Source organism: Pelodiscus sinensis, chromosome 27 (genome assembly GCF_052426305.1).
Source record: "Pelodiscus sinensis isolate ZL-2025 chromosome 27, ASM5242630v1, whole genome shotgun sequence".
In the NCBI taxonomy this organism is placed as follows: Eukaryota; Metazoa; Chordata; order Testudines; family Trionychidae; genus Pelodiscus; species Pelodiscus sinensis.
Window position 1 is genome coordinate 2,135,915 of NC_143078.1, and position 27,295 is coordinate 2,163,209.

Genomic DNA, 27,295 nt, shown 5'->3' on the forward strand with positions numbered 1-27,295 from the left:
GCACGCTAGAAATGGGTGGGATGAGAGACTCTGACTGGCTCCGTTTATTGCTATGCGCACTGTGATGGAAGTTGGGGGAAGCACTTCCTCTCGTCTACAGAGCCTGTCCTCCAAAGCAAGGGAGCCAAATTCAGGGAAAAGAACCTACACGTCTGGGAAATGGCAGCTGCCTGGCATGGGCCGCAGGTCACTGTTAATTAAAAACAGGGCCCAGGTACGACAGTTGTATCATCCCCGGGGCTGCTAACTATGGAAATAGGTCGGAAGGTGACAGAATTAAAGCATCACAGGGCCTGAAATGCCTGGACACAGTGACGCAGGCAGCAGTGGAGGATGGGTGTGTCTCTTTTTCTGTAGGTGGAGGTCTTTAGAGGCCAGATGCTTGTGACTAATTTGAAGCGCTCTTTTTTCAGCTGGATGGAAACTTGACGCCCTGACACTTGTGGGCATGAAAGTTCCCATCAATGTCGTGTTCCCACTACACTGCATGGGACGCTGGAAGTGTTCCCCAAGGAGTTCTGGAGTTGCCTTTCCTGCAACATGCAAGCCACGCCTCCCCGCCCCCTTCCTTCAATGCTTGGCCTTCGCGACCCCCACTCGCGCCTGTCAGCACAGGCCCAGAGAAGAGCCCGGCCCAGCACTTTTCCACACGGCACCAGTGAAGCAAGAGGCCTTGGAAAGCAGAGCTGCTCCCCTGGCATTGGTCCTGGAAGGGGGACAAAGCGCCCGTCATGGGGTGCTGCTGCCGCTCAGGGGTGACCAGCACTGCCTCGCCATGCACACGGTCCCCATCCCAAACCCCCACCGGGCTGCTCTGCACTCAGCTGTGTCACTGCAGTGGTGCAGCGGGAGTGCCTGCAGGCAGACGCCAGTGACGCTGACGGGGGGTTCTCCCATCGCGGGGGTAACCCGCCTCCCCACCCCACGGGGCACTCGCTGGGGCGACGGCAGAGCTTTCCTGGTGAGCCTGCGCTGCCAGGGTGGGGACTTGGGTCGAGGGGTGTAATACCCCCCAGAATAGTTAACTGGTTAACCACCGGCTGCGGGCTGTCGGCCTGCTCCTTCCCTGTCGCTGCCACAGGTGACAGGGGGTGGATGCTCCAGTTAACCAGTTAGCCAGTAAACATGCAGGTAAGGCCTATGCTTACTGGTTACCTGGTTAACCTTTAACATCCCTACTTAGTCACTCAGGCGGGTGGCGGATCACTTTCCTGACCGATGTAGCTAAACCAATCTATTGTCTAGTGTACACCAAGCCACGGTGTACCGCGTGTACCGTTAACCCTCTGTTTGCACACAGGGTGGGACTAGGCACGTGTACACAGTGGGAGGGACATGCACTGGTCCATTCCTCCATCACCTCACCCTCTGAGCTTTCCCTTCCCCCCACTTCTAGATCTCCCCAGGTACTGAGCCAATGGTCCAGCAGCCCAGCAGTGTCAGAAATTCCCCTAGGAACAGGGTAAGCCTGCAGCCTTCTCTGTTTTGCAGCATCTTCGGTGTCCAGGGTGTCACCGCCAGTGCATACAATCCCCCATGCAAACCTCCAGGCTTTGGGCAGGGACTCGGCTGAGGTTACCAGAAGGTAGGTTCTCACTGCCCAGCAATACATCCCTCAGGCCAGCTCACAGAGGGTGTGGTGTCCTCCGCAGCAGGCTATTTTCTCCTCTTAAGCAAACAGGCGGCTCTGAGTTAATGGTCTAGTTACTCTCTAATGGCAGGGATGGCCCTCTTAGCGACTATGAAATCAAGCATTAGCGATCTGCCTAAATTAGATTTTATGAGCAATAAATTAGGCACAATTTAATATTTATCCCAGAGCTGAGGCCAATACAGTGGTACATTTAACAGTCACACATGACCATTATTTTGTAACCTTAAAGGGCTCTCTACATTCAGCGGCACTTCGGGAAGTTAGTGTTTAAAAACTAAAAAAATCCCTTTCATGAAAATGTGCGTTTTCAGCTCAGACCCAGAGCTAAGCACGTTTGTCTTCCGGTCCGCGTGAGGCTCCCATGCTCTGACCCTGGCGCTGTGTCCTAGAGAGGCCTTCACCCTGAAGCACATGGGCTTGTGCTTCTGACCCAGCATGTTCTTCCGCGTTCGCAAAGAGGATTTTCAACTTCAGACCTGGCCCTTCTCCGCCCCTTCCTCCCCAAACTTGCTTGTGTGATTGGCTCCTGCAGCGAAGTCAGAATGTTAGATTGGTGACATCACAGTTATTTCCATAGCAACAAACTGTGATGTCACCAGAGGATCCTTCCTTGCAGACTCTGGCCTGGGAAGGAGCCTAGTTCAAGGGAGGTGGGTTTGCTCTGTGGATACCTGTCTCTCTTTCCCTGTATGCCCCAGGCTGACGGGCTCAGTGCAGGGAAACCATGCTTGCAAGCCCTCCAGGTGTCTCGGCTGTGCTGAGTGGGCCCTGCACCTTAGGAGTTTCGGGGGATACTTCGAAATGTGTTCCGGACACCGAGTCCACTTCTGACATCTCGCCGGTTGTTTCAGGGAAAGGAGCATTGACCTTACCAGCAAACACGGGGTGTTTTCCTTTGTTTGTTTTGCGTGTTTCGTTTTATTTCTGCTGCAGGAGGCCTTACCCCTCCTGCCCCTGGCCCTGGCCCCGTGACGCCAAGGCGAGTTCTGCTGGCCGCCTCTGGGGCTCCAGGATGGGTGGTTTGAAGTGGCCTGAACTTGGAACCGGATCCAACGGCTGCCCCCTCCTCGCTGACGTAGAAGCTGGAGCAAAGTTGAGCCAAACAGAGCGAGGGGCTTGCAGGGGGACAGGCAGCAACATCATCTGTGTGTGTTATCTGGGACGGCCAGAGCCAGGGCAGCACACGCAGCACTGGCTTGATACCCTCTGCTCCCCATTCGGGGGCACTTGCTCCGCTCTGGGCCTCAGCCTCCACTCTGGGGGCGGCCCAGCCCCAGGGCCAGGGTGCAGCTGGGTTGCTCTCCGACCCTGCCTGGTGCTGCGCAGATCCAGACCAGCTTGTGGGGGTCTGCTTCGGGGCTGCCCCGGACACAAGGAAGCGCCTTGACCCAACCGAGCCATTCACAGGCTGCAGGGCAAGTGCCCAGTCCCCGCTTCATTGACATTTTCCTCCTTCTCAGCACTCAGACACTGGCAGCAGCTGGGCCTCCTCCCCGGGGGGGGGGGGAGAGGCAGGGCCTCTCCTCTCCTGCACGCTGCCTGGGAATTTACACCCACTGGCCAGGGCTGCAATTCACTGGCAGGGGCTGGCGGGAGGCTGGGCACCCTTTTGGGCCTTTCTCTCCTCTCTCAGCCGAGGCTGGAGCTGAGACTGACGAGTGGGGTGGGACAGGGAGCCTCCCCTAAATGCTGGAGCTGATAGTGCTGGCAAGAGGGGGGTCTCTCCTTCATAGGGCCTTCTAGTGCTGCTGCCCGTCACCGTGGTATCTGGGCTTCTTCCAGATAACATCCACAGCAATGGCCAAGTCCCTAATGAACTTTATAGACCCTCCCTCTTCTCCCGTCTCTGGGTGAAATCTCTGCTGGGGGCAGGTGGGCGACAGAGGTGCCACGCATGTGGGTCTCCTGCCTTTCTGGCCTCAGGCTGCAGACAAAATGCAGCGCTCAGAAATAACAGCACGGCCGCCCCGGGCACCACAGCTGGCCCTGGGCCGTAACCTGGCCCATCCTTTGCCCTGTTGTGTGGTAGCCCCTGTGCTTTGGCACTGCTGGCACTGTTCTGCAGGCCCCCTGGGTTCATGCTAGGGACCCTCCCTGGTTCAGATAAAAGAGGAGCAACTCAGAGTGGCCATCTCCCCCTCGCTGTTTCCCGTTTCGGCACCGTCTCTGCTCTCCCTATTGGTGCAGGGAGCGGGGAGACCACAAACCCCAGTGTGGAGCCAGCCTGGCTTGGCAAAGAGCATTTCAAGGGGGCTCCTCCCACGCTCCCTGGACACAGAGAACATGGGCGGCTGCTCAGGAGAGGTTCCAAGGCCGCCCAGTGGATTGGCAGAGCGCCCCGGCTAGGTTTGTGTCTCTCCTGGTGGTGCACATTCCCACATTCCTCAGTGCACGTAGAAATGTTTCTGCACATGGATGGAACAAATTCGCACAGAGACGGAAGAGATTAGAGGAACATTATCCACCCAAGTCCTGGCATTCTGTAATTCATCCGTCAGGTGTGTGAACTAGACTGTGCTGCTGGATTCGGGTCTCTAGCAATCTCTCGATTCAGGACGGGGCTTCAGCATGTACTTACCTCAGTGGGACTTCCTGCTTAAGTGCTGCCCTAAATAGGGATTGACTAGCGTGTGTGCTTAAAAGCTGTCCAGAATCATGGCTTGGTGAGGACTCAGCTACCCAATTGCACCACCTTCGCTTAGGCAAAAGTCCCACAGAGGCACAGGTGAATTTTGCCGTTTGGGAGGAAGAGAGACAAGACCTGAGCAGAGTTGGGGGCAGGTGGCAACTCCAGCGCAGACAACAGAACAAGTGGATGAGCAAGGTCAAGAGCAATGAGGCACAGCCGGCCGGGCAGGGTGTAGGGGAGAGAGTCCTTCTGCGTTGTGTAGGAATCTCGGCAGTAACTACAGAGCAGTGGGAAGCAAAGCCCAGCAAAGGCAGACAACAGATGTCTGGCAGTAACAGGGAGAGGCATCTGTTAGTACTAACAGACGGCCCGGTGGAGAATGAGGCCATAATGAGCTAGGTGCTGTACACAGAGCGAGTAGGAGACAGCCCCTGCCCAGGGGCGCGCACGCTCTAAAGAGACGTGGCCAAGGGAAAGCGACTGGGGATGTTAACTATCGGTTAATTGAATAGTCGAGTAACCTCACAGATTCTTATCGGTTAGTGATTAGTCTATAGTTCCCGGGGGCGGGGCTGACAGCCAGTGCGCTCCGGCCGCACTCTGGAGAGCCCCCTACCACTGTGCTGCCGCCTCTGTACCAGAGGGTGCCAGGCGGGCGCTGATCTGCGAGGGCAGCCAGTTTAAAAACCAGTTCCCCTTCCAGAACCCTGCATGAGCTGCAACTGAGTGGGGCTGCCTGCCTGCCCAGCTCCTAATACACTTTAAGTGCAGAGCGGCAGCGGGGGCAGGTTCCAGACCCAGCATGAGCCAGGACTGAGCGTGGCTGCTGGCCGGCCCGTTAAATATTTACTCGCAAGGCCTTGGCCGGGGGAGGGAAATGCGCGCAATCTATAGCATTAACCTATCAGCTTTTGCTAACCGGTTAATCGGTTAATCGACTCCACTATTAAAAGTGACTTGCCCAAGGTCACCCAGCAGCTCAATGGCTGAGCCAAGAGCAGACAGCTGAGTCCTAGCCACTGAGTAGCTACGTCGAGCCACTTCTCTGCACCTGCACCCACTGGAGCCACCCCCAGGGGCACCGTGTAGGACGGGCAGAAGGAAGCGCTGCGGGCAGGACTTCCGGGGCAGAGAGGACAGTGCCCAGGCTGGTCCAGTGCGCTGGGGCTTTGGAGGAGCTGTGAGTCTGGGGCGGCTTTGCTGTTCGGAGCCATGGCTGCACCTCACCCCTTGCTCTGCTCAGGAAGCGCTTCCCTCCTTTCAGGGCCTGCCCTGCAATGAACCGGGCTGCCCCAAATGAGGCTGTCCCGCTGGTGCGGCGCACGGAGTGCAAGCGTGCGTGCGCATCAGTGTGTGCCAAGGCACCGTCTCTCGCAGGGCTTTGTCCACCGTGCACTAATCATATCAAGGTGTTCTGCCAAGTGCCTTCCAGTGAACCTGGGCCTTTATTCAGAGTTACAAGGGATCTGATTTATTTCACTAACGAGCCGGCCCTCAGTCAACGTGCCCTGAGAGAATCCCAGCCCCACCATTCCAGTCCTGGCCGGCTCTGTGAGGCAGATGAAAGGGCTCCTGCAACTTCCCAGCGCTGCCCAGAATCTGTCCCACTCGGTCTGCCAAAGCCTCTTGCTGCTCCCGAGCTGGGCGCTTGATTGAACTGACAGAAGCGGCTTATTAATTGTACTAATGAGGGGCTCAGAAGCCCAGAGCCATGGGCAGAGATGGAGAGCGTCCAGTGCGGCTAATACAACGTGCAAAGCCCAGCGGACCCCCGGGTCACCCTGTTGCTATGCTACTAGCTGAGATGCCTGTTGGACTAATATGCGAGCCAGTAGGTGACTCTGGGGAAAAAAGTGCCCTGTAGCTCACATGATTAACGGAACAGCGAGGCTTTCTTTGCTCAGCATAAGATGGAGGAGGAAAGTTGTGACTGCACACGTACCACGGCCGCCGAGCTGCGGCCCCAGTGCACTAGAGGATGGGCACTAGCAGCACTGTGCATGCTGCTCCGCCGGGCCGGCTGGGCTGCATTCATCCCAGCACTGGGCCAGGACTCGCTGCTTCGCAGGTTTGGCTCGGAGAGTCCAGGGACACCTCTCAGCTTCTTTCAGTGCCAAGGGTCTTGTGACCACAGGCTCTTTGGTGCAATGTTCCCACTATTTTCTTCCCATCTGTGTGTGGAATAACATTTGTTATGTGCACCCCCATCAGAAACACAGCCTTCTGGCGGTGGGCGCTCTGCTAACTAGCGGGGCGGCATTTGACTCTCTCCTGGACGGCCGCCTCAGCGCTCAGCTCACAGGGATACAGCTCTGGTGGCATTTTGGCACCAGGAAATGCAGGGGAGAGCATTCTTCCCAGGCGCCTAGGGCGGGCTGGCCTTTGCTGTGCAGCCCCTCCACTGCGGAGCTCAGCCAAACTGGGTTGCCCACTTCCAGCCCAAAGCTGCGGTGAACTGCCCCAGGTAGCTTCATTAACAACGGACCAGCTCCAGAGGCATGGCCTATAGATCTGTGCCAGCCCCCCCTTGTTAGTTTGCCTCCGGTGCGGCAGAACAGAGGACACAGATCATCGTGTCTCGGTGCCACTGCCAAGGGAAGGAGCGGCGACCGCAAGCACTGGGCGACTTGCAGAAGGGTCAGAGTTCTGGTTCACGTCGGATGAGCCTTCAGACCGGCTTCCGTATGCCGTTCCTGGCGCCTCTGGCACTGGCTGGAGATTCCAGGAGGGTGGCTCTCTTCGAGGCATTTCAGCAGCAGGGTCGGAACGTTTCTGGTCCTCAGGAGCACTGTTCCCTCTAATCTTTGCCATCTGTGTGCAGGATACATTTTGCAGCATGCACCAAGGTGCGTTTGAATGTGCACCACCAGCAGAAGCACAAACCCGGCTGTGGGCGCTCTGCTAATCAGCTGGGCAGCGTTCGAATCACTCCTGAGTAGCCGCACACACACCTGCTTCCAGGGAGCATGGCTGAGGAGGGACTTGGCGTCTTTTCTAAGGGCTCAGCCCTAGCTCCACCTGGGCTGGCCATGGCTGTGACTGGGGGCGGTTCCCTGGCCTGTGTTTTGAAGGGGGCTGGACTTGGTGTTGAGAACTGGCCCTCCTGCTGCAGGGTTTCACCTTCTCTGACTGAGGAAGGGAAGGGTGAGACCTCTCTGGAGAGCATCTGACCCAACATCTGCCTGCTGCAGGGGGCTTGGGCCTTTCTCTAAAGCATCTGGTGCTGCTCCTCTCACAGGCTTCAGGCTGGCCTGGATGGAACCAGGCTGAGCCCACCTGGCACTGTGCTTGGAGTGGGTTGGCTTTTGGCCTGGGCCTATGCTGGCACGCGGTGTGTGTGATGGCTCGTTGGGGTTTCCCCGTCTCCTGCACCCCTGTAGTGGCACGAACAGACTCCACCAGCCAGTAGAACAGAGGGAGTTTATTGCTTCTCCAGGATACAGCACAGCACAGATGGAATCTGGTTCCAGGGCAGGCCTAGGATGCCTCAGCCCCCTTGAGATGGGAGAACCTGGGCCCCTAAATCCCAGCCCGTTGCCTAGGCTGCTTCCTCCATGATACCAGCCAGAAACCTAACCCCCTCACTTCCAGCCCTGCCCCCAGCCTGGGCTCCACTCCCCTTCTTCCCATTGTTCCGCTCCCTGGGAGATCACTGGTCAGACAGGTTCTTAGCCCCCTTGCATAATGACTCATCCCCTGCCTGCTGGGCCGTGCTGCAGCCAGCAGCCAGTGGAGGTCACCCACAGCCCACTGCAACCAGCAAGGTGCCCCCTCTACGTCACAGTGTGTGCTACCGCCGCTCAGCTACGGGGCTGCTGTGGTGCGGTGGAGGGTAGACCCACTCTGCAGTGACAGGGGCTTTTCCGTTGCTGTGGTAAATACCCCCTCGAGGGGGGTCACCCGACGACAGTTACTTCCATTGTCTATCAGGACTCAAGTCATCTGAACCATGTCTCTCGGGGTCCCCCATGCCTGGGCGATGTCACCTGGCTGATGTGTTAGACATGGAGCCGGCCTTAGGCCTGCAGAGAAACTTGAACTAGTTTAATTAAATCGGTGCAACATCCTGTGTGGACAGGCTTATTCTGCTAAAGGCTTAAACCTGATCCCAGGTCTTAAACTAACCTGGGAGAAGCCTGGTTTATTTAGGTGGTGCAGCTGCGCACAGACCGGCCCTGCATTTGCCAGAGGGCCCTAAGGGAATGTCTACACTGCAGAGTTTTTTCAGAAAAACAGCTGTTTTTCTGAAAAAACTTGAGTTACGTCCACACTGCAATTGCGTTCTTTCGAAAGAAAGTCGAAAGAGCAGAGGGGTTTGCCGGCGCTGGTAATCCTCGGTCTACGAGGAGAAGCCTTTTTGCGAAAGAGCTCTTTGGGGAAAGGCGTGTGTGGGCGGGGAAGAGGGAGTTCTTTGGGAAGAAGAGGGAAGCGGAAAAAGCACCGGTACCCTGGTGGCCACTCCGCCCACAGCAATCACAGCCGACATGCGAGAGCCTCCATTCAGTGTGGACGCTCTCTGTCCAAACAGCAGATGGCTGTTTCGATGCGCTTTGGCAGTGTGGATGCTCTCTGTTGGAAGAAGGTTTTTCAGAGGATCTCTTCCGGAAAAGCTTCTTCCGAAAGGAGCCTGCAGGCTAGACATAGCCTGAGTCTTCTCCTTGGCTTTGTTTTCCTTAGGCTAAAAGCTGTGCCCTTGGCCTGTAGGTAAAACCCTAGTGAGGACGCGGCAGTGAGCAGTTTTCCCATGATCAGGGTAGAACATAGGCCCCCGTTGCCTTTACCCGGACCCGTGAACTGGAGAGATGCACAGAGATGTGAACTCTGCATATTGCTGCCTTGTGGAGATCTGCTGGCAATGCTCCTCCTAATGCACCTTAATATGCCGTTAATTCCCAGGTCCTTTGCTGCAGAACTGCAACTTAGCCATTTGATCCCCAGCCTGTAACAATACTTGGGATTCTTCCGTCCCAAGGGCAGGACTCTGCACTTGTCCTTGTTGAACCTCATCAGATTTCTTTTGGCCCAATCCTCTAATCTGTGCAGGTCACTCTGGACCCTCTCCCTGCCCTCCAGCATATCCACCTCTCCCCCCAGCTTAGTGTCATCTGCGAACTTGCTGAGGGTGCAATCCATCCCCTCACTCAGGTCATTAATAAAGGTGTTGAACAAAAGCCCCAGTACTGATCCTTGGGGCACTCTGCTTGATACTGACTGCCAGTCAGACATCGATCTGTTAGTCATTCCCCGTTGGGCCCACCAATCTAGCCAGCTTTGGCATGGAAGCACATGACATTGTCTCCTCTAAGGACAGTAAGTTCTGTGGGGATAGGAACATGGCAACATGCACCTGTGATGTTGTATCAATAAAACAGGAGCAATTCCTGGTTTAAAGCCAAGGCACAGAGTTGGGGTTACAGCCCACAGCAGAGCCACGCAGAGACTGAGACCGGCTCAGCTCTGGGAAGGCTTAATCACAGGGACATGACACAGTCCCCAGGTGCAGGGCCCCAGTGGGGTAGAATCCCAGAGAAATCTGCCTTAGTCTTCATAAGGTGTTCGCCTCCTTTATCAATGGAAGAGGGATATGCATAGCTGTTGCCCCTCCCAGGAACAATTATTTACACTGGGTTTAATGACACACAAGAGTTATTTTTTTAAGTATAAAAAGTAGGATTAAGTGGTTGCAAGTGAAAACAGACAGATCAAATAAGATACTAAGCTAAAATAAACAAAACAAGCAGCTAAGAAACCTTGTAACGTGCAATTCCTTACCCTAACAGAAATTTTAGTGATCTTTTCTCACAAGCTAGGCAGTCTCCTAATCCTTCTCCCTGTTCAGTCTCAGATGTTTTCAGCAGGCATTTTAGTGCTAAGCACGGGTTGGTGAGTCGGTGTGTATGTGTGTGTGTGTGTCTTGGTGTCTCCCAACAGCCCGCTGCCCCAGATTGTCGGGTTCCTTGCCTATAAACAGATTTTGCCCAAGGTGGGAATCCTTTGTGTTCGGCTTCAGCCAGCGCCGGAAAACGTCCATATCCAAAATGCAAAATAACCGAGTGTGGATGACACGTACCCACCTGGGCGGTTAGCAGCCTGGGTAATGTGCTTGATGTGCCCACCCAAAGAGCTCAACTTGGCCAATTCATTTAGATGTCACGGAGTGGTCAAGACCCCAGAGACCTGCCCTGGAACGCACTCCTGTATTTTGCCGCGGGGTGTGGTTTGGAGGGCTCTCACCTCCCTGTAGGGGAAGGACCTTTGCCGAGGATTTATCCCCAAAGCTCCGGCAAATGTACCTAAAAAACAGCCATGCTACAAAGGCTGCTCTGTGGTGTGTGATTCTATCTGCAGGAGCAGCGCTGTGTCTTCCACAAAGAGTTATTGTCATCACACTATTTTTTTCCCCCTCCTCAAGAGAGGCGGGCGGAGGCATTCCTGGGCCCGTGGGCAGACAGCAATCTATAAGCCACTGAGTGAGCTGCTGATTACCTAGGGGAAAGGACTCCTTTCAAAAGGCGTCTCATTAGTGTCAGAGGCACAACATGACGGGAAAGAGAAACAGGTTTGCCCTGCAATGGAATTGCTGAGGTTTTATCAGGACTCAGCAGCAAGCCCATGCCGAGCCAGCAATTTCAGAGGAGAGAGCGCCCCTGTCCCCATTTTTCAGTCAGTCCAATGATCGTATTTCAAATATCAGGCTCGATAGGAATCAGTAATGCAAGAAGAATGATAATTCCATGCCGCAGCATGACAGCTGCTGGCTCTCCCAGGGGCCTGGGCTGACTTGGAGAGGACACCCTGGCCAAACAGGGCAGAGCTGGCTTTGTGTCTGCCAGCCAGAAACCCACCTGCCTTCCTCAGCACGCCACTTTCAAAAATCTCTGGTTTTAGGACTACCCTGGTTTCTGATTAATCGTTTTTCTCCACCCCAACTTTCATCAGCAAATGAACCAGATAGTTAGTACCGTGGGAAGAGAAGATTGGCTTGACTCGGAGCATCCAGAACTGTAGCCACCCCTGAGCAAGTAGATCAGCTGTGCAAGATGCATCATAGTCAAAAAGAGACCTGTGGGCCTTCTACATTCGTCACAGAGGTGGGTTAGATTAACTATCCCCATTTTACAGATGGAGATGCAAAGTCACAGACCTGCCTAGTGTCACACTGTACACTTGTGTCAGAGCCAGGTCGCCTAACACCCAGTGCCCTGCTCTGATCATTGGATCATACTTCTCTTTACATATGTCGCGCCAAAAGTTACTAGTGCTGATACAATTACCCAGCCACTTCCTAATCCCTGTCCCATAGGCTGACAGCCCCTCTTTTGATGCAGCAGCCTTAGAACAACTGCCATGGGCTTCATGAAGCGCCTTAGGTTCCGTCTACACAGCACCATTATTTCAGACGTTTCTATTTCAGCCGACGTTTCTTGGAAATAACCAAGTACATGTTTACACAGCAAGCTGTTATTGTGAAATAATGTCGAGTGGGAGGACTTCTTACTCCCACTCCTGTAGCCCTCATTTCATGAGGAGTACGGGAAGTTGGGGGAAGAGTGCTCTTCTTTCAGCTTCCTGCTGTATAGACAGTGCCAATTGCTGAGTTAAGGTATTTCCACTTCAGCTACGCAACTGACTACCCTACATAGCTTATTTCGGCATTAGCCCCGCCGTGTAGACGTACCCTTAGTGAGCTGCATGCACGGTTCATTTGCAGCTTCCGAGCACAGTCCTAGGGTCTCAGACTACATCTAGATTGCTGCTTTTTATCGGAAAAAGGTACGTAAATTGCACCCCCCACAATTGGTGTACCTTTTTCCGATTGTTTTTTCGGAAGAGGCTTTTCTGAAATTTGGCCCGTCTACACTGGGCCAAATTTTGGAAAAAAACCCTCTTTTGGAAGAGCCCTCGTGGAAGGAGGAAGACAGGGCTTCCGAAAGAGCGCGTCTGCTCTTCTGCAAAAAGTGTCAGAAGAGCAGACGCGTTCCCTGGATGCGGCAGAGTTATCCCGGAAAAACTCTGTAGTCTAGACATAGCCTCAGTGACACACACCTCCCTGTGAATATTGAAATGATGGCCTTGGGCTTTGATACCAAAGGGGAAAAAGAACCCGAGCTCTCAGCTTTACGTTAGGGGAAGGAGAGTGACTGCGCTTTATGTGGTGGCCAGACGCCATGAGGGCACCAAGGGGTAGAAAATGTCAGTGCTACCTCATTAGGCAGCTATCTGATGGTCACTGTGACGCAGCAGACCAGGTGCCAGCTCATGCCATGGCATCTGGCTTCAGCTGAGACCTGACAAATTCATTGCCGGACACTGGTCCAGTTCACTAGTGCATTAGTATGGCCACGCTTGGACTTATAACAATGTGTTTATTGTTTAGACCTTTATGAAAGGCTTGTAAATTGCTACATGTATTAATCCCATTTACAACATGTCTATCCCACCCTGTAATGTAATATTATGGGTCTTGTGCTAGAGCTGTAAAATGTTTGTTCTGAACTATGCAGCTCACCAAACAGAGAACAAACTCTTTTGCTAGTGCAAAGGGTAACATCCCGGCATGTTACAGTGACGGCCTCTCTTAATGCCCCCACTCCTGGAACTAAGTGGATATGTGATGATTTCAGCCTTGATTCTTAAAGAAAAATAAATGTTTAGGAGAAAGCTTCAAAATGTGACCCCAGTGCACCCGAACGGCTCCAAAAGCAGCAGGCAAATACTAAGGGCACCAGATCTGTTTTTTTTACACTAGCCAATTAGCCTATCATAAGACGGGATTTTCAGGTCTCTCCTCCATGTCGGTCTTCTCTCCTGAGCCTCCGGTCTCTTGCTCTTGCTCCATCTCTCTCTCTCTCTCTCTCTCCTTCTCCTCCTACTGTCTCCCCCTCTTTCTCTCTCTCAGCTCTCCTCCCCCTCCTGCCTCTTACTCCGGGGACCGCGGAGCCCAAATGGCCGTTTGGGCTCCGCACTCCCCGTGCTGCATGGGGGGTGTGGAGCCCAAATGGTCGCTTGCACCACTTGCTCCCCCACGGCGGCCTGGAGCCGCTGTCACTGCCCCACCCCCCTTCCCCTCCCGCCGTGGCGCTCGGCTGACTTCTGCACCGCTCAGCCGGGCCGCTGCGGGGGAGCAAGCGGTGCAAGTGGCCGTTTGGGCCCCGCACTCCTCATGCAACACGGGCCCCCCAGAGGGAACAGCCGGCATTTCGGCATTACAGACTCTCAGACACTGGGCTACTAGATATATGATGCTCCCAGGATTTCAAAGCCAATCTCATGATTTCTGGTGAACCTGACTCATGATTTTTGACCATTTGGGGCTGGCACTCGGGCTATCAGAACAAAACCGGCCATTGTGGGGCAGCATGGCCAGACTTTACTAATCACCACTGCACACCCAGGAAGCAGCCCTGTGCAGAAGGCCTCATCCCATCAGCTTGAACCCTGGAAGTGGACAAGAAATATTTTCATCTCTGTGGCTGCTTGGGCCCTCCTCGGGCTGGAACTAGGAACCAGAAGCTGAGCTCCCCAGAGTCAGCCGGGGGTACCCCTAAAAGGCATTCAGAGCTGACAGGCTGCTACAACTCCGTCACCTTTTGGAGCCACAGCCTGCAACTCATTTCTGTACCTATGTTTGCCGGCTTTCACCTGGGAATAACCATCTCATTTCTTTTTCCGACAAGTGTTTGGTGAGAGCTAACGTACAAATTGAGCTGGGGTAAGTGGCTGGTCTCTTGGGACTGGAAAGCAACCTCAATCTTCTGTGTTGTCTTTGGGGTAGGGCCAGCTAGAGCCAAGTCCAGCTTGCCCCGGGGACGAGACAGATTGGAGTGCCTGAAGAGACTGTCTGTGATTGTGACTGTACTTCAGGAAATCACACTTCTTCCTGGGCTGGTGACATCCAATTATAGAACATACAGGCAGTTTGGCAGCCTGCCCTGAGGTTGTTAACAACCCCCGACAGCGTGCCAGCCATCACCAGGGAGGATGGAGTTGCTGGATGTGGTGCAGCTTCTCTATATCACGCGATGCTGAAATGTTTTCAGGCATCCAGTCTGGGGGGAAAAAATCACAGAAAGGGCCCAGACTCATAGAAACATTGTTTAATTTTGACAAAAAAGCTCAGAAAACCTCTAAATACAATTGACAATGCAACTGTGGACTCCAAGTTAGTACTGCTTTGGAAAGCCTGGACATAGCCCCAGGTGATCGCTTTTATGCATTTAGCTGTACTTTTGCCCTTGGGTGAAGCCAATGTCTGTAGTCACCTGACAGCAGGAGTGTGTTTGTGCCATGAATTAAAACAGACTATTTGGCATTATTTGTACAATGGACTGATTTACTCCAAGCATCTGAAGAAGTGGGTGGTGCCCACGAAAGCTCACGGCACCAGCTGCATGCTGTTAGGCTCAACGATGCTGCAGGACCATTGGTTGTTTTTGAAACGATGGGAAGGAAGTTTTCTCTGCCTGCTGTTTTTAGGAAGTTATGCAGTATAGAATAGAATGATTGAATATACTTCGTTGACGTTAGCTGCTTCATCAGAGACTTAAGTCTAACGCACATACGGTAAATGCCTTCTTGTAATTATCTTCCTACGAGCACTGAATTAAATGGTAATCCATGTAAACTACTCAGACACCAGTAGCGGGTCAGGGCCGCAGAATGGCTGAATAAGCAGGTATACATGTGGTCTTCTGGGTTCCCCAGCCTCTGCCTACAAGCTATTCCCATGCGTGCACTGACAGCTGTGTGGCTGGAGCCGGACCAGATGTTGGGAACTAGATGACCTGTACTATCGCTGGCCCATCTGCTGTTGGCAGGGTCACATGATGATATTGAACTGTGTTAGGACCCCTCTGAGTGACACAATCTGCATGTGTCAGGTGCTGGCTGAAGGAGGCCCTTGTTGGTGGCCGTTTCTCACCTGCTGGGTGGTTGGTAGCAAACAACTGGCAGAGATGTGGATACCACGTGCTGAGGGGGGGGGGGGGGGAACCTAGAAAGTCCTCCCCGCAAAACTGCCCCCTTTGCCCTCAGTCACCCTTCCCAAAAAGTAGTGCCCACCCCCCCAGCTCTCAGCTGCTGCAGTGGCCTCTCCTGTCCCTGTGATTGACAGGGGCCTCATATGCCCCCCGTCACCGCTGGCTGTGGCTGCAGAACAAGGATGCTGCTGGGTGTGCATTGCACCCTACTTTCAAACTGTGCTGAGCCAGGACGTCTTGGCTCAGCCACGGCCTGGATCTTGTTAACGCTCAGCTTAGGTCAGCCTTCCTTGTGCCACTGTCCCACGTTCATTAGCTATTTATGGCCAAAGCAACGCCCCAGAAGGAGCAGCCCTCTGCAGCCCTGCGATTAAGGCCCCCCCCCCTCCGTGCTGAGGAGGTTGTGGGGTAAACAGGGCTTTGAACAATCCTGCCTTCTAGGCTTTCTGGGTGTTCATGTAGTAAGTCTCCTGTGGCATAGTGGGGTGAGGCTATGTCTGCTGTGCATGGCCTTGGTTTGGTTTGGGGTGCCTGTTTACCAGCTGGGCCTTTTGTTGAAGTGCCTTGCACTTTAATTAACTGTTAATTGAGACACAGCAAAAGTCTATAGACTCATAGAACACTACAACTCAGAGGGACATCTAGACATCATCAAGTCCAGTCCCCTGCCCTCATGGCAGGACCGAGCACCATCTGACCATCCCTGACAGGTGTCTGTCCAACCTGCTCTTAAATATCTCCAGTGATGGAGATTCCACAACCCCGCAGGCAACTTATTCCAGTGATTAACCACCCTGACAGGCAGGAAGTTTTTCTTAATGGCCAACCTAAACCTTCCTTGCTGCAATGTGAGCCCTTTGCTTCTCACCCTACAGCTATAAGATTTCTCTGGTGTAGTGGTCAGTGTGTTGGCTTGTGATGTGACTTTTAATGGTTTAATTTCCCTGTGGGCCAAAGGGGTTGGAACAATGAAATGCCCTGGCTCTTCACTTGAATAAACTATTAATTTGGCCAAGGAGAGGCTTTCTCCAGTAAAGTTCTCTAGGGCAGTGGCTGGGGTGTGAACTCTATTGGTCAGGTCCTTGAGCCACCCCTTGGAAATATTAATTGGGCCAAAGAGAGGCTCTGTTCTGTAAAGCTCTAAATAGGGCAGTGGTTACTATATTGGCTTGTGGTATGAGTGCCCCTGGTTCAAGTCCCTGGTGGGGTGAGTGGATTTGAGCAATGAAGGGCTCTGCTTTTTCTGTTGACACTTGTACCACTTTAATAAACTATTAATTCGGCCAAAGAGAGCTGTAACTCCATAAAGTTCCTGGTAGGGTAGTGGTTAGTGTGTTGGGCTGTGGTTGGAGCCCTTGGTGGATTTGAAGAAGGAAATACTCTGGCTTTTTTCTTGACACTTGTTCCACTTGAATAAACTATTAACTTGGCCAAAGAGAGGGTTAACTCTGTAAAGCTCTCCATAGCACAGTGGTTAGTGTAGTGACTACTGGTGTGTACTCTAATGGTTCAAGTCCCTCCTGGGGTAAGGAGATGGCCTGGCTTTTCTATTGACACATGATCCTCTTGAATAAACTATTAACTTGGCCAAAGAGAGGGTCAACTTTATAACGCTCCCCATAGCACAGTGACTAGTGTGTTGACTCCAGGGGTATACTCTAACAGTTCAAGTCCCCCCAAGGGTAAGGTGATGCCCTGGCTTTTCTCTTGACAGGTGTTCCACTTCAATAAACTATTAACTTGGCCAAAGACAGGGTTAACTCTGTAAAGCTCTCCATAGCACAGTGGCTAGTGTATTGATGCCTTGTGTGTACTCTACTGGTTCAAGCCCCCACTGAGATAAGAAGATGGCCTGACTTTTCTATTGACACATGTTCCACTTTAATAAACTATTAACTGGGCCAGAAAGAGGGGCAACTCTGTAAAGCTCTCCATAGGGCAGTGGTTAGTGTGCTTGCTTGTAGTGTGAGTGCTACTGGTTCAAGTCCCCATTGGGGTAAGTAGATTTAAATAAGGAGCTGGTCTGGCTTTTCTGTTGACACTTGTTCCTAATAAACTATTAACTGGGCCAAAGAGAGAGCTAACTCTGTAAAACTCACCATAGGGCAGTGGTCACAGCACTTGCCTAGGCTGCTCACAGAAGGGGTTCGAGTCCCTGCGGGGGGTGAAAGTGTTTCATTTGAAGAGCAAGTGCCATTACTCTTACCTGTTGGCGCTGTTCCCCTTTACTTAAGTGTGGCCTGGGGCACCTCTAGCGTTTGGATCACTCTGTAGCCCGGTGGTTGCGTGCTTGCCTAGAAGGTGGGAGATCCTTGGATTTCCTAGTTCGAATCCTACCTCTGCCCCTTTAGAAGGGGTTTGACTGGGGAAATCCTCTCTCCCAGGTGACCGGGGAGGTGGCAGATTCCTATTTAGGTCCCTGCTCCGGGTGGAGCCATTGTCTTAAGAATAAAAGACGGGACTTAGACTGAAAGCTCTCACCTCTCTGGGGGGTGGGGTTAGGTGGGGGTGGGGGGTGGGGTGGGTGGGCTAGGGAGGGGGGTGGGTGGGTGGGGTTAGGGGGCGGGTGGTGGGGGGGCGGTCCCTGGGAGGCAGGAGATACCCGCTCCAGTCCCTTCGCAGAGGCGGGACTGGAACTGGGATCTCCCACCTCCTGGGCAGGCCAGGACCACAGGGGGCAAAAGAGAGATCCGAGTTTTATTAAAAAGCCGAAGAGGCAGCAAATAATTTTTCAAAACCCTTTGTCTTACCAGGCACAGGGGGAATAGAACTCACAGGCTCAACCTTCCAAGCCAGCACCTACACCCCTGTGCTATGGAGGGCTTCACACAGTGAGTGTTTGCTTGGGCCCTATCAGTAGTTACCGAAAGGGGCCCTACTTCAACAGGAAAGCCCAACGGCCTCTGCTGACCCAGCAAAGCCTCCACCCCAGCGCTCCAGGGAGTGACTTGAGCGCTAGGCCGCACAGGGTGGCTCTCGCGTGGCCAGAGCTAGGGCGCCCACTTGAGACACAGGAAATCGCAGAAGGGGGCTTGGCCCAGCCTGGCCCACACCCTACCTGAATAGCCCGTCCACTGTCAGCTCTGACCGTCTCGCAGGGCTGACCGGGGGTCTCTGCTTCAGCGTCACAGAGCTCGGCAGAGGCCGCACAGCAGGCAAGATGACAGGTTTGCTCCTCGGCGCCTTTGCTCCCAGGGTCCGAGCTGCTGGAGGAGCCCTTGTGCGCGGTGTCTCTGCATCGCCCTGCACGGCCGGGCAGTGTCGACGAGCAGGTGGTGGTCGGGTCTGGCAGGGTCCCTGTGTCAAAGAGCAGACCCGCTGGATGGTTACATGGCAGAACTGACGTAGCCCTCTGCAGCAGGCGGCATCGGAGCCGGCTCCCCGCGGGGCACCGCTGACAGGCAGCGCACAGCCCCCAGCAGCCCTTCCTCCCGTGAGCTTTCCTTTGGCCCAGTGCCCAGCGAATGGCAGCGGAGCCGCGTGCACCAGCGAGCAGGGAGCCCCGCTGCAGAGCCCCCCAGCCCCGCCGGGAAATGCGGCTGCTGAGCCTGCAGAAGGGGGCCGAGCCCCACCCGCCCCAGGCTCGGCGAGCTGGCACAGAGGGAGCCAGTGGCAGCCGCCCAGAGGAACTCTGCCCAGCTGCGTGCATGGGTAGAGGAATGAAAACAGGCCCCTCCTGCAGCCAACCTCCACTCTCTGGTGTCACGTAAAGGGGGGGCATCTTCTGTGGGGGGGGCACGTGGCTCCCAGCCCCGGCCTCTCTTTGGGGGAGCCTCCGCTGGGTGGGGGATGGGCTGTGCTGCCTGGCCCCTGGGTGGTCCCCTTGCCTGGCACTATTTGGAGGAGCGGGGACACTTACCCAATCCGGAGGCCAGCAAAGTGAAGCCCCATTCCTGGCCGCTCTCCTGCTGGTGCGGCTGCTCCCTGCGGTCACACTGGCCCTAGTGAGGACGTCCGGCGGTTTTGTGGGGCCATGGATGAAAGGCAGGGCCGCTGACTGGACCCCACGGATGCTGGCTTCTGCAAGGAGGTCTTCAACGCTGCCCTGCTTGCCCAGGAGAGCTGCTGGCCCCTTCAGCTTGGTCTCTCCATTGGCTCAGCTCTGTTCGCCACCGATCGCTTCAGCCCGCAATGCACGGCCCACATCCCGGACACCCGTGGGCCCGGCTGCGCTGTGGGAACCACTCCGGCCAGACGCGGAGGAGGAAAGTCGCGTGTGTCCGTCGCGGAAGGAAGGCGCGTCCAGCACCAGACAGTGCTTGCTGGAAGACAGGACTTGCCGTTTTTCTTGTCCGTTGCCAGAATAGCAAGAGGGCGGGGGCTGCAGGAATCAGGGCAGCGGGCTGGGGGGCTGGAGTGAGGGCAGGGCAGGGGGCTGAGGGGGCAGGGGTTTGGGTGAGGGTGCCGGAGTGAGAGCAGGGCAGGGGGCTGAGGGCTGAGGATTCGGTGCGTGGAAGGGTAGAGGGCAGGGGGGGGAGCTTACCGGGGCCGCCCCTTGAGGCGGGAGTGGTGCTGCTCCTCCTGAGGGGCTGGGGCCTCCAGCTTGTTAGTGGGCAGAGTTCTAGGGGCCAGCCCTGGCCTTCAGGTTGTCTAGCAGGGGTGGATCTCCAGGGGCTGGCATGTGGTCTCCAGCTGAATCCCTCCCACCCTTCTGATGCTGGAAGACGGGGCTGGGTAAGAGGTTTGGGGGGCTGGGCCCAGCCTGCAGTTACCCGCAGTGGGTCCAGGGCTGGGCCGTGCTTTCCAGCCCTAACATCTCCTGGGGGGGGGCTCTTCTTATGGGGGCTCAGACCCTGGATCCCGGCCTCTCCTCCAGGGAGGAGGGCATCTCCTCAGGTTGGGGGCTGTGGTTCCTGGCCCTGGCCACTCTTTGTGGGAGAGCTTCCCCTTGCTGGGTGGGTGGGGTGGGCTGCCTGGACCCTGGATGGTCCCCAGGGGCTGTGGTGGAGGGACTGGGGCATAGGGGGGCTCCCCATGGTCCTGCACTGTTTGGGGCCGGGGGGCCACTTACCCAATCCAGTGGCCAGCAAAGTGAAGCTCTGTCCCTTGTCCCTCTTCTGCTGGTGACCTGTGGTGACCTGTCCTCCGATCAGTCCCCTCCCTTTCCATGTTCTGGAAAACAATCCCATTCCAGGTGCATCCCGTTGTCCTGGCACAACCAAACCCTGACTTCACTCTCTGTTAGGAGAAGAGGAAGCTGCATAGCAAAGTTGGTGGCCCTAGCTCTGACTGTTTAGGAGGAGTTTTTGAACAAATGGACAGGCAGACAGACAGGCAGACTCAGACTCTCTCTCTCTTGGCAGCAGACAGAAACACTTTTCTCCCATCAGTCCATTCTTCAGTGCATGACCAATACCGTGATGCATTACACGGCACAAACAAACACCGACTGCCGTGTGACTGCAGGCTGCTGCCTTAGCCCCGGGCAGAAAAGTAGTGGAACATGCATAAAATACACCGCCTGAAGCTGAATCTGTCCCGCTTGCCCAAGGCTGTCCTAGCTCAATTCACAGCTGCATCAGCGAATGTGTTTAGACACTTTCTGCCAGTTCTGGTCAACTCGGTTTCTAGGAGTTCGGGCCCTTTCTTGGGATTGGCTCATGTCTCGGCCGGGCTGTCCAAGGGCGGTTCAACTGGACACGCTGCACAGCCCCTGCACTGCGTTCCGCTCGGTCCCCCTGGTGCTAGCCGGCGGCAACGCCATCTTCCTGGCTGGGCCTCCCGCCTCATTGAGAAAGCCGTTTCAAATCTGCTGGTGGCCATGCTGGGAGGGGCGGGGGGGGCAAAGAGCTGCAGCACGGAAAGCCCAGCCCTGGGGCGGGGGGCAGCATCACACCACTGTAGTGTGTCTCCTAGGGCTCCGGTAGTTCCTGGCAGCCTTGCAGGGCTGTCCCTGGCTTGCTCTGCCCATTCCCGCCGCCTCCTGCCACACCTCTCCCAGCTCAGGGTTCCCCAGGGAGCCACTGTGGTCCCCAGAGCTCTGCAAAGGGGGCACAGCAGGGGCTAAATCAAGCCTAGTACCTGACTCGGGGGGGGAGGGGGCACTGCACTGTCCTGCCACCATGGCCTGCCAGGCCATCTCTTGCTCTCTGCCTTGGAGCCCAAGGAAGGGGCTGCAGGACCCTTGGCTTTGGCTGCCAAGGGCTAACCTGGCCTCACCCTCTGTTGCTCCCAGGCGGCTGCCGAGAGCAGGGGGAAGCACCGGCACACACCCTCCCTCGCTGGCGGGGGGACAGGGCAGCGCAGGCACGGCCACTCTGCCAACATGACAGCTCCCTGGTGCAGGGACCCCTCCCCGGAAGGAGGCTGCTGGACGGCGGCTGTGCCTCCAAGGGGATGCCCAGGGAGAAGGGGGTGGCAGCCAGCGTCCAACGCACAGTGCTTAGGGCTCTCCCTGGCTGCAGAGGGTGCTGGGATGTGATCAGGGTGAGCTGGAGGGTGGCAGTTCTCCAGGTTCTCTCCCAGCTCCTGCCAGAAAACATCAGCCTCTCCTATCTGCCCCCACTGGCGTCTCTGCCAGCTCCCGCCCAGCCACTGTCCTCCCCCTGCTCTCCACATTCCCGTGCTGGCTGGCTGGGCTGCTGCTCTTGGTCGCTCTCTAGCCTCCTTCCCTTCCCTCGCCTAGGCAGGATCTGGGCCGCGGCGTCTCCAGCTGGAGACCCAAGATTGGTTCCCTCACTGTGGAAAAGTGATTTCTTGCCTGGGAACGGCGCCAGCTTTTTAACCCACTCAGCCGCGGGCACAACCCATTCCTTAGCCTACCAGCAGCTCACTAGCTCCCAAGGTATTGGGGCAACATCACGGACTATCTCACCTGCCCGCCAGTCCCCAGCCAGAAGCACCAGAGCCTGCAGGCGCTCTCCCAGATGGGGACGAGGCAGATGGGAGCGTCCTGCACAGATTCTTGGCTTTCCCAAAAGCAACAGCCTGGTGCCTCGGGTGCCTGCCGGGTGCTAGGCACAGAGCCAGCCCCTGAGAAGTGGCTCTACTTCTCACCGAGCGCCGTCAGCTGCTCTGGGCGGTGCTGGCCGGTCGCTGGCCTCTTGTAGGTGGAGCCCAGATTTTGGCCTGGCTCCCTGCGCTGGGGCAGAGGGGACTCCGCCCCCTTCTGTGAAATGGGGCTAGCGCGTCCAGACGGAACAGGGGGTGGGGATGATAAATCTGTGACCGGGTGAAATCACAGAAGTCCCCTTGGGTTGCCCCCCCCGCCCCTGTTGTGCTGATCAAGCCACTGACATCCGCCTTCCTGCCCTGTGGAGCTCCCACCCCACAGTCCTCCTGGGCCAGACGCTCTGATCTCCCCCCAGCCAAGATACAGAGTTCGGGGAACCACCCCTCTGAAGAGCACCACAGACACTGGGCCAGTTCAGCTCCAGGAGGGCTCAGCTATAAGGGCTCAACACCCAGGAAACCAACCCCCAACAGGGACCCAAGCCCCCAAACAAATCCGTCTTAGCCTGTGTAAAAGGTGTACTCAGAGCTCATAAGGTTCTTCCTCCCTCCCCCATTCAGACAAGAGATCTGCACAATGCTTACTCCCACCACAGGTTACAATTATTTACACTGGGCTTGATAACAAACAAAAGTGTTGCTGTGAAGTATGGGACTGGAGTGAGCGTTTGCAAGTGAAAACAGACAGATCTAAGTGAGTTACTAAGCTAAAACGAATAAACCAGCTGTAGCTCCTTCGAATCCACTGAGAAACCTGTACATGCAAGTTCTTACCCTAAGCAGTAGTTCTAAGTGTCTCTTTCACAGGCTAAGCAGCCTCCTAGCATGGGCCCGATCCTTCTTCCTGCTCAGTCTCAGATGTTTCCAGCTGGGTAAGGGGTAAGAGGGGCTCTCCTGGCATCTGGCATCTGCCCTGTTCTTTGTCTCCTTCCCCCGTCCCTTTTGCCCAAGGTGGGAATTCTTTGTGCTTTGCTCAAACTTTTCTCAAGCCCAAAACCAAAATGGGCTTCAGCAGCAGGTTTGTGGTCATATGACTTTCCAGGCCCAACCACAGTTTGGGTTTACAGGACTGGGCCCGGCACAGGCAGGGAGAGGACTAAATCAGGCTGGAGGGAGGCTGCACAGAGCCCTGGCCAATCAGGGAGTGTATTTTAAGAAGCCAACCAGAGGGTAGCTTGCTGAGGCAGCTGGATATATAAGGAGCTGCTCAGCAGCAGGCAAACAGTTAGGAGGGTGAGGTTTGGTCAGTGAGGGTCTAGGGCAGGGTTTGTGGGAAGACTGGCTAGAGGGAGGCTCCAGCCTGCAGGCCTTGCTGCAAGGACGTGGCCCAGGGAAACAACGGCAGGATGAGGAGGGCAAGGCTGCTGCCAGAGGGTTTCTGGATTGGGACCCAGGGTTGTGGGTGGGCTTGGGTCTTCTCTTCTTCTCCCCCCTGCCCCAAGGTGTGGCCCATGCTGACTCTTTCTCGCACTCAGGGCTCAGCGCTGGGAGGAGATGTGTGAAGAGCTTGTGTGCTGGTGGAGAAAGGAACGTGCCAACCCTGCTGTGTGTCTCCTGCTAGTGCCCCAGAGGGGCCAGACCGCATGCTTGGCAAGGTAAAGGTGGCTGGAGTGAGCTTTCCAGGCTGTGACGAAGTGGGGATTTTATTTGCCTTGTTTGGCTGTATGTGAGTTCTAGTGCCCTAGAGTAACCCCATGGGTGTGCCTCAGTTTCCTGGGGCACTGTAATACCTGGATGGTGATAGCTTCCTGCCTGTATGCAATGGCCAATGCCCCTTGTAACTGGAGCCTGGGGGGGCTTGCTGGCCAAGTGATGCCTTTGTCCTGGAATGCAGGCCAAAGGCTGGGGATGGGGCAGTCTCAGCTGGCTTGGGAAGCCAGGAGCCTGGCTCTGTGTCCCCCTCTCCAAGATGGAAGGTACTGGCTGTTCCTGTGCTGACAAGTCTGTTCTGTGTTCCTGTTGACTAATCACCCTCCTGTTCTTCATAAGAGCAGCCAGCTGAGGCCAGACCAAAGGTCCATCCAGCCCAGTACCTGTCTGCCAACAGTGGCCAATGCCAGGTGCCCCAGAGGGAGTGAACCGAACAGGTAATGATCAAGCGATTTCTCTCCTGCCATCCATCTCCACCCTCTGACAAACAGAGGCTGGGGACACCATTCCTTACCCATACTGGCTAATAGCCATTAATGGACTTAACCTCCATGAATTTATTGAGTTCTTTTTTTAAACCCTGTTCTAGTCCTTGCCTTCACAACCTCCTCAGGCAAGGAGTTCCACAAGTTGACTGTGCTGTGTGAAGAGCTTCCTTTTTTGTTTTAAACCTGCTGCCCTTTAGTTTCATTGAGTGGCCCCTAGTTCTTATAAAGGGAACAAGTAAATAACTTTTCCTTCACTTTCTCCACACCACTCGTGATTTTTATAGACCTCTCATCCCTTCCTGCTGGCTGCGCAGCCCGGGGGAGCGGGGAGGTGCAGGGACCAGATGCTCCCTCACACCGAGACACCCAGGTAAAGAATTTGCTGCATGCCTTGGGGCTATATAAATAGCATAGTAAATGTGCCAGCCACCCACCCCATGAGGTGTAAGGGTTGTTTAAGAGCTTGTCCTCACTATTACATTTTCTCAGTGACACTCCTATAGAGACACATGCACAAATAAAGAGATGCCAAATTGCCAGAGGGTGTTCACACTTGCTCCCTCTGACAGATCATGCCCACATTGGGGGGCACTGTGTGTGTGTGTGTGTGTGTGTGAGCAGTGCCTGTATCCCACAGTGCCTGGCGACGCAATCGGTAGGTGTTGTGTGGAAGGCAGCATGGAGCACCCTGGGACCATGCAAAATGTCCTGCCAGGTGTTGCTTTGTGTCCCAGCCCTCCAGTGGTTTCCATCTTCCTTTTGCACCATTTTCACAGGTGTGTGGATACCCAGGGATGTTTCACAGACAATGCAGGCTGGTCCAGAAAGGTGCATGATGTACACTTCCTCAAACACATGATTATGGGAGGATATGCAAATGCCCCTAAGTAATTTGGGGAGACCCAATTCATGTGTTAGGCAGCACTTGCTCAGCCTGTCAACAGCTGAATGGGCCTTTGGCTGATTAAAGGCACACTGGAGGTGCCTCTAGGGCAGGTTCTCCCTTGCTGAGGATACCATTTCCATGGTCATAGCTACATGCTACATCTTGCATAGTATCTGAATCCCAGGTCAAAATGTTTGCTCAGGGTGGAGCACTGAGCCAGAGCGCTTTGCTGCTGAATGTGAGCATGTAGTTACTGAGGCCTTCAGAGCAGCCTAGAGGGCTGTTAACATCAGGGTGGCTTTAAGGAATCCTAGAATCACAGTCCTTAGAACTGGAAGGGACCTTGAGAGGCCATTGAGTCAGTCCTCTGCCCTCATGGCAGGACCAAGCACTGACTAGCCCATCCCTGACAGGTCTGTCCAACCTGCTCTCAAATATCCCCAGGGATGGAGATTCCACAACCTCCCTAGGCAACTTATTCCAGTGCTTAACCACCCTGACAGGTAGGAAGTTTTCCCTAATGTCCAACCTAAACCTCCCTTGCTGCAGTTTAAGCCCATTGCTGCTTGTCCTGTCAGAGGCCAAGGAGAACAATTTTCCCTGCTCTTCCCTTTGACACCTTTTTAGATACCTGAAAACCGCTATCGTGCCCCCTCTTGTGTTCTCTTTTCCAAACTAAACAAGCTCAATTCTTTGTCTTCCTTCATAGCTCATGTTCTCTAGACCTTTAATCATTCTTGCTGCTTGTCTCTGGACCTTCTCCAATTTCTCCACCTTTCTTAAAATGTGGTACCCAGAATGGACACAATACTCCAACTGAGGCCTAACCAGCGCAGAGAAGAGCGGAAGAATGACTTCTCGTGTCTAGCTCACAGCACTCCTGCTAATGCAGCCCAGAACCAGGTTTGCTTTTTCCTCCTGACAGTGTCACTGATTCCTATTTAGCACTTGGGTAATGAGGGGTGTTAACATTGTATTTGTTTTTTAGAGGAGTTTCCTTGGTGCACCCCATGTAAAGTGTTGGGGCCACACATCCATGCAAGGAGCTGATTGCAAGGCCTGTACCTGGGATGGAAGTGTTCGCTGTATGTACCTGTGGAACACAAAATAAAAGTGCGTTCCCCTTATAACATTTTGTCTTTATTAAGAGACTGTACAATGGTGCTCACCAAAACACACCTTTGCCGGTAAGGGAGGGGCTTGTACAGGGTAGAACCTCGCTGCTGCATGTTGGTCTGACAACCGTTGTCAGATGGGGAGGAGGTGGAGTGAGGGGATGCTGAGGAGTCCTGTGAGGTGGAAAGGAAGGTGTGGGCCTAGAGTGCAGAGAATTGTGCACGTGCTACAGTGGAGCTGCTCACTCAGCCACAGCCCTAGCAGTCCCTCGATTCCCTCTTCTCTCCTGCCTTTCAGCTTCCTGGCTCTCCTTCTGTTCCCTCTCCTGTGCAGCACCTCCCTGAGCATGTGGTCTTTGCCCTGGTTTGTCTGCTGAGATGGGTGGCAGGGGCACGTCTGCTGAGGCACAGAAGCAGGACGGTTACATTCCAGCACCTCTGGCCGGGGCCTAGTCCCCATCTCTGCAAGCCCCTGCAGCATGGTGAGGGGTACAGAAGGGCAGCTTTGCAGGGGGCTCACTTGGAAAGTACCCCCCACTTTCCACAGGCAGGGATCTCACTGCGCTGGGAAACAGGTACAACTACTGCCTACTTCTAAGCTTTGGTCCCTGTACAGATTATCCAAGAGGGCGGGACAGTGTTCTACAACGGGGGAGGGAACGCAGCTCCTTGCCCTGGGACCTGTGGCAGAGGATTAGCAAGTACCTCCAGGAAACTTTCCAGGCCTCCTCTCAGGAGGATTCCCTGGAGAGCACGGTGTCTGTCCACCTGCTGGGTCATGCCGACTAGGTAGGCAGGGCAATGTCTAGGTCAGGGCACTACAGCCAGCCTCCCCTTTTCTGCACCCTCCTACCCCCACACATGCCACAGCCACTTAGGGTATGTCTAGACTACAGCCTTTTGTGGACAGTATCTGTCAACAAAGAGCATCTAGACGACAGCC

The 27,295-nt window shown here is 54.9% G+C and overlaps 1 long non-coding RNA gene across 1 annotated transcript; it reads left to right on the plus strand.

The window, feature by feature from the left end:
• Nucleotides 1–23,045: 23,045 nt before the first annotated feature.
• Nucleotides 23,046–27,295, plus strand: LOC149521384 (uncharacterized). The gene is made up of 5 exons (XR_016347974.1): nt 23,046–23,808; nt 24,208–24,300; nt 24,636–24,721; nt 25,947–26,140; nt 26,226–27,295. It is a non-coding gene; the product is annotated as an uncharacterized LOC149521384 (long non-coding RNA).